General features: G+C 48.0%; 1 long non-coding RNA gene across 1 annotated transcript; it reads right to left on the bottom strand.

The window, feature by feature from the left end:
* Nucleotides 1–2,865: 2,865 nt before the first annotated feature.
* LOC121142466 lies at nt 2,866–6,082 on the bottom strand. The gene is made up of 2 exons (XR_005879517.1): nt 5,531–6,082; nt 2,866–4,918 (listed from the first exon to the last, which is right to left on the bottom strand). It is a non-coding gene; the product is annotated as an uncharacterized LOC121142466 (long non-coding RNA).
* Between the last annotated feature and the right edge of the window lie 276 nt (nt 6,083–6,358).

Genomic DNA, 6,358 nt, shown 5'->3' on the forward strand with positions numbered 1-6,358 from the left:
TTAAGACGGAAATAGCGATACAAATAAAACAGCCTCATTTTCTAAGCGGCCCTCAGTGCTGTTTCCCATGCCCTGGTTTGCCCTCTACTTCCCTCGCCTCACTTAGATTTGTAAGCTCAACGCATCCACACTTTGTCTTTGTTTATGTACATATGGTGCCTAGTACTAGTCCCGGATTTAACAAATATGAAGTAAGCGTGGCTTCAGGATGATTATTAGGGCTGCCAGCTGAAGCATCACAGCTGGCGAAGAACACCACTTTTCCTCGTCGTTGTCGCTGTTCAAATGACTTTGATGTTGAACCACTTCTGGCAGACAGCTGTACTATAGTGCATTTGCATTTACCCTTGAACACCACCTGGAGACCAGAGCTGGCAACAAATGTAGCGGATCTTCTCTGGGTCTCCTATAGATCCTTGCCCTGCATAGCCCTGTTCCCAAAATTGTGTCTGCTCACCTTCACCTGGCTTGTAAGCCTAGGCATGCTTTTACACAATGTTTAATTGTGAAATTATTGCTTCTAACTTTGCATGCTACCAATGGAAAGGTTATTTTATTCCTTTTTGAATAACTAATTTGTACATTCACATGCTCCATCTTGGACCTAAAAATATATTTATAAGGCTGTACCATGGCTCAGTGGATAAACGGACCCACTGCTGATGCTGATGTGAGTTCACCCTGAACCCCAGGAGATGAAAGGCGAGATCAGCCCCTGTAAGCTGTCCTCTAACCTCTACAGACAAGATATAAACACATAAACAAATAATGCAATTCATTTTTAATGGACTCACTCATTGCCTTTATTGTTCTGTGGCATTGATGTTAGGTTTTAATACTGTTCCAATTTTACTTATATTCAGACTTTAAAAGACTTCAGTTTACGTTTTTGTTTGTTTGAGGGTTTCTCTGTGCAACAGTCCTGTCTGTCCTGGAACTTCCTTTATAGATTAGGCTGGCCTTCAACTCACAGAGATCTGCCTACCTCAGCCTCCTGAGTGCTGGGATTAAAGGTGTGTGCCATCACTGCCTGGTCAGTTTGTTTATCTTAACTAAAGCATTTTTAAGAGCCCTTAAAAGTGGCAATGATTTTATTAAGCATTATTTGTGTTTGTGTGTGTGCAGGTGTGAGTATAATATGGAGAATGGTGAAGGTCAGAGGACTAATCTAAGGAGTGGGTTCTTTCCTTCTGCTGTAGATCCCAGGATGGGAACTTCCTTTCCATTTTGGGGGCAGGGTTTTATAGAGGCAAAGCTGGCCTCCAAGAATTACTGTGGACTTCTGATCTCCCTGTTTCTGACTCCTATGTGCTGACACCACAGTCAGGCTCTGTGGTGTCCAGTTGGTTTATACAGCCCGAGGATCAAACCCCCAGCTTCATGCATATTAGGCAAATACTACCAAATAAGCCATGTCCTAGGCCCAGCACACTGATCTAGAACCCAAATTCCATGGGCACTTTGTAAAAATTGATGCTAAATACATGGTCAACAATAGAAGGCATTGCTGGTCATCAGAAATATAACTAAGCTTCCTCCCAAGAAATGTTAGCCCCAGCTCTCCTGCAGTGGAGAAAATCAAGTGTCTTCTCAGTGCTCCAATATTTCAAATGCAAAGAAAGCTAGGAAGGAAAGTGCTTGTGGTAGTGTGGGGGATTTAACAGTGTCTGAGCAGAGCAGTTTTGCTAGTTTGTATGTTGTTTGATTTATATTTTTAATTAATTTTATGTGCAGGTCGTACCAGGATGAAACATGGACGAGTCAGGGGGCAACCGTATCTACATGACGTGTCATTCTGATCCATGAGACAGCCATCCTCAACTCTGAACTGATGACAGCTCTAAAATCAAACCCAAGATTCTGATTATGAATTGTGCTTTGATAGGCCGGGCCCAGCCTCTTTAAAGGCCTCTGGCCTGAGACCAGCCTTGCTTCCCTGTCTGCTACTGAACTCCCCTTGGAGACTCTCTGGGATGCAGTTTGCAATTGAATTCAGTGTTTGCTGGTACAGGGTCTAAATTAGCTTCAGCTCTCTTGAGACTCTTACTTGACTTTGACTGCGTGTTTCTGAGGAAGGAGAAAGTTCGAGGAATTTCAAGCTCTTAGGTAGAAACCTGGCCTTGAGCTGGGAACGGTGGAGGGCAGGAGCTCTGGTTGAGAGGTGTAGGCGGCTTTCTGGATCTCCCCATCACCCTGACCTCCTCCGTGCAAAGGCAAGTTGTTTAAAATACTGCCTGGCATAAGACACAAGCACCCACTCCTCAGTCCGTCTACTTGAAGGAAAGAGACAGTGCCCAGCCTGTAATAAATAGGCAATAGATATTGGACTGATACTAGGTACGGAGTAGGTTTTAATGACTATCTCTCCGAAATCTTCTGTTGTATATATCCAGACTCACAGGAGTTTAACACACACACACACACACACACACACACACACACACACACACACACAGAAAACCCTGACTCAGAACACCTAATCTATACAAAATGCCTAGGGATGTATTAGAAAAAGCTATAAGTAGAAACTATCTTAAGGCCAGATCTTGAAATATATCTCTGGACCTGTCCTTCTACTTATTATCAGATTTTCTAGATGGATGAACGAACAGAGGACAGAAAGTCCCTTTTTTATACCTGCCATTCTGCGGCAGCATAAGAGATGACTTCCTTTGATTTGGGGTTGTTTGGTTTAGGAGTACTAGCTGGCACATTGTCAGACCTGTGCTTGATTCTGTCTCTTTACAGAGTTACACCCAGTACAGTCTTGATGCTCAGATGTTAAAACAGACTGCACGGCAAGTATCCGGTGTCCTGGATTGTGAGTGGCAATAGCTTTGTTGACATATGTAGATACACAGATTATAAATAGCGAGGATATTAGCTTTAATTGATGTCAAATGATAGCTTAGAAGTTGAACCTGAGTTAGTCATTTTGTTGGTGCACAAGGCATACTATTAGGCCATACCTAAGGTCACTGGTATAGTTCAGTATCACAGTGGGGTGTTGAGAGAAGGGGGGGGAGGAGGGGAGGGGAAGACAGAGAGATATAGGGGGGAGGGGAGGGAAGACAAGAGGGCTTTGAAGCTGGAACTCACAATTTTCTGGCTGAGATACGGCTGAGGATGTTCCTGGCCCGAGCCCATACTTTGCAGGTCCCTCTGTAAATTCCATCCTTTTCCACAGACAAGCAATTTCACAAAATCTGAACTCCACAACCCCAGACCTTCCTGCCTTGCTACTTTCTGGCCTTACCAACCATAACTACAAAGTGTCTTGGGGAGAGGCTGTGGGTGACTTTTGTGAGGGGCGTGGTACGGTTTAACTCCACACTTGGCTGCTCTCAAATGTGAGTCCTTGTGTGGGATGGGACGCAGCAGAGGCAGGTTGAAGAGGAATGCGGTGTGTAGCCCAGCAGTCCACACTCCCTACAGCAGACTACCTGCTTCGCTTCTAGCTCCCAGGGCTTACGATGGGGTCTAAGGGTCACTTGCTGTTAGCTTGCCCCAGATCACTCCAAAGCTAAGGGCAGGCCAGGAAGTAGGGCAACACACACAGCCCATCCTATTGCCAGTTTCCCCATCTGTAAACAGGATGATAATAACTGTCCACAAACCTCAAAAGGTGGAGACGATGAGAACGACCTTAGAAATAACAGCTGTCTGTGGACTTCAGACGATGGCTCAAACACTATGCAAGAGGCTTCGCATGCGCTGTAGTTGATACTCGTAAATCTTCAGGGTTTGCAAATGCTTTCTTTTCGTAGAACAGGAAACAGTCGGGGGGGGGGCTTGTTCCCTCTTGAGGCCTCCACTTCCCACAATACAGGTGAGATTATATATGTATATGTATATATATATAGTACATTATATATATAATACAAATATAAGGCGCTTGAGTTACTAATTCATGTGTCCATCCAATAATACCAGTTGACATAGTAAGGATATAGCAGTCAACAAAATAAATAAAAGTTACTGACTTTCACAGCTGACATTACAGTGGAGGGAGTCAACAACAAATAAGACATAATATGTAGGTCTTGAGGCGGTGAAGGAAGCCAGGAGGATAGGCAGTCCAACTCTGAGGAAAAAGACATCTGAGTAAAGATGTCTGAGAGAAGACTGGAGGAGGTGAGAAGCAGCATTCCAGCTGCCCCGGTGTTTTCTTTTTCTTGGGTGGCGTGGGCGGAATGGCAAGGCAGAGAACAGAGAAGGAAAGCGGCAGGAAGAGGCCAGGAGACCAGCATTTGCTTATTTCTCTGGACTGAGGAGACGGGTGGGGAACACAGACGTTTGACAAGGTCAGAGAGAGGTCAGGACAGGGGGCTAGGGTCAGGGGTCATCCAGGCTCACAGAGGTCTAGGTTTTTGGGGTGAATGCCACAGACGCTAAGAAGTGACTCAAGTGGGCACGAGAAGAATCCGTCTGGCTGTTGTAATGAAAATGGGCTCCTGGGAGGAAAGGCAAAACAAAGCAGGTACCAGGGATGTGACTTTTGCAAAGTGCCGTTAGAGGATAATATTGCTTTGGGCCAGGATCATGGGGAAATGTGGTAGAAACCGGGATACATATCGATCAGCACTTTGAAAGTCCAGCCAGCAGGTTTGTTGCATAGATGAGAAAGAAACTAAGGAGATCCTAGGGTGCCCCAGACCTGGATGGTGATAATACTGTGTTATTAATTGGGATGGCGAAGGCTATGAATGGAGTATGTTTGGGGAAAGAGAAATGGAACCAGTTTTGGCCACGCCCACTCTGAAATGGCGACTAGACTCCAGGTGGGGATGTCGGGTATATGTTTTTTTCACATTATTGGGTTTGGATTATCTTCTTCCGTTTCCTTGCTTTTGAAGTGGCCGTCTATGCTGGAGAATGCATGTTGAACCTCCACGACTACAGACAAAGTAGGAAGCAGCTACAGCAAAAGGAATACAAAAGGATCTATCTGTTAGATACACTTTGTAACTTAGACTCTGTTTTCTAAGTTTGGGTTGGGCAGGTCTTTCCTTTAAGAAGCTATGCAACTAGCTGGGCGATGGTGGCACATGCCTTTAATCCCAGCACTCGGGAGGCAGAGGCAGGTAGATCTCAGTGAGTTTGAGGCCAACCTGGTCTACCAAGCGAGTTCCAGGACAGCCTCCAAAACAATACAGAGAAACCCTGTCTCGAAAAAAAAAAAAAAAAAAAAAAAGAAGAAGCTATGCAACTAACTTGTTTAGGGCAGTGTATGCGACTTAAGGATCCCCCAATAGTAGCTGACAGCTTGTCCTAGTTGATTACAATAAACCGGGTGTTGATAAAGCATGCTTGATTTTTTTTTTTTTTTTTTACGTTCAGTGTGGTAGCTCCCAAGTAAAAATAACAATCGTCTTTAGCCTCCATGTAGATTTCAAAACACAGCAATCTACTTAGAGGCTGACGCTGCATACCTCAGGCCTGGTCAGGGAGGGGTGAACCCGCAAGAGTAGGGACATCGTAACACACTAATATGGGCTTTGTACTAGGCAAGTCCGGATTGGAAACTCACGATCCTCAAAAGGTGCTCTGCCCAGTGGGAGGCAAAGTCCAATCTCGCAATAGACGTTCCTGATTATGTCAGAGAACTTGCCGTCGTGGTCTCTCGGGCTAACCTGGTGTTCGTCTGTCCGAGGTGGCACCGGGGCTGGGGTTGGAAAGCGGCTTTCCCGTCTACCTACCGCAGGGGTCACCTAAGGGCTTAGGCGTCGGTGAGAAGGCGGGAGGGCAATCCTGTCCTTGCAGTCATAACAAACAAACACAACCCATGGAGGAGGGTTCATCGCCACTGAAGCAAAACCCCAGTCAGTCTTAGGCTTCGGAACCCCCGCCGCCGCAGCAGAGTCGCCACGGGGACCTCTCCCGGGTGGGGTCAGCTTCCAGCCCCGGGCGGGGCTGGAGAGGGGCCGCGCAGAGGGTGGGCAGGGTGCGGCGGGCCCAGGGCTGCGGGTTCCAGGCTAGAGCGGCGGGGCTGCGGCTGCTCAGCGACAGCACCGGCGGCCGCTGCAGCCTCGATCGCCCCGGCGCCCATCGCACCCGGGGGCGGCCGAGCGCGGCTGGCAGCGAGGGCGCGGCCCCGCCAGGCCAGCGAGGAGGCGGGCCGGCGCCACGGGGCGCTCCGCCCCCGATGATGCGGCGGCCTCCGACTGGCCTCCGGCCCGTCACTCACTGCTCACCATGGTTGCAGCACAAAGCAACAAGCCCCGGAGGCCGCTTCCTCCCTGAAGAGCGGCTCGGGCGGCCGCTGAGGCGCTGGAGAAGGAAGAGGCGGGGAAGAAGAGGCGGTCGCGGCTCGCCAGACGCTCGGCGGGGCTGCGCGCTCCGCTCTCGGCCTCGCGCC

The sequence above is a fragment of the Mesocricetus auratus genome, unplaced genomic scaffold, assembly GCF_017639785.1.
Source record: "Mesocricetus auratus isolate SY011 unplaced genomic scaffold, BCM_Maur_2.0 Super-Scaffold_100009, whole genome shotgun sequence".
Lineage (NCBI taxonomy): Eukaryota > Metazoa > Chordata > Mammalia > Rodentia > Cricetidae > Mesocricetus > Mesocricetus auratus.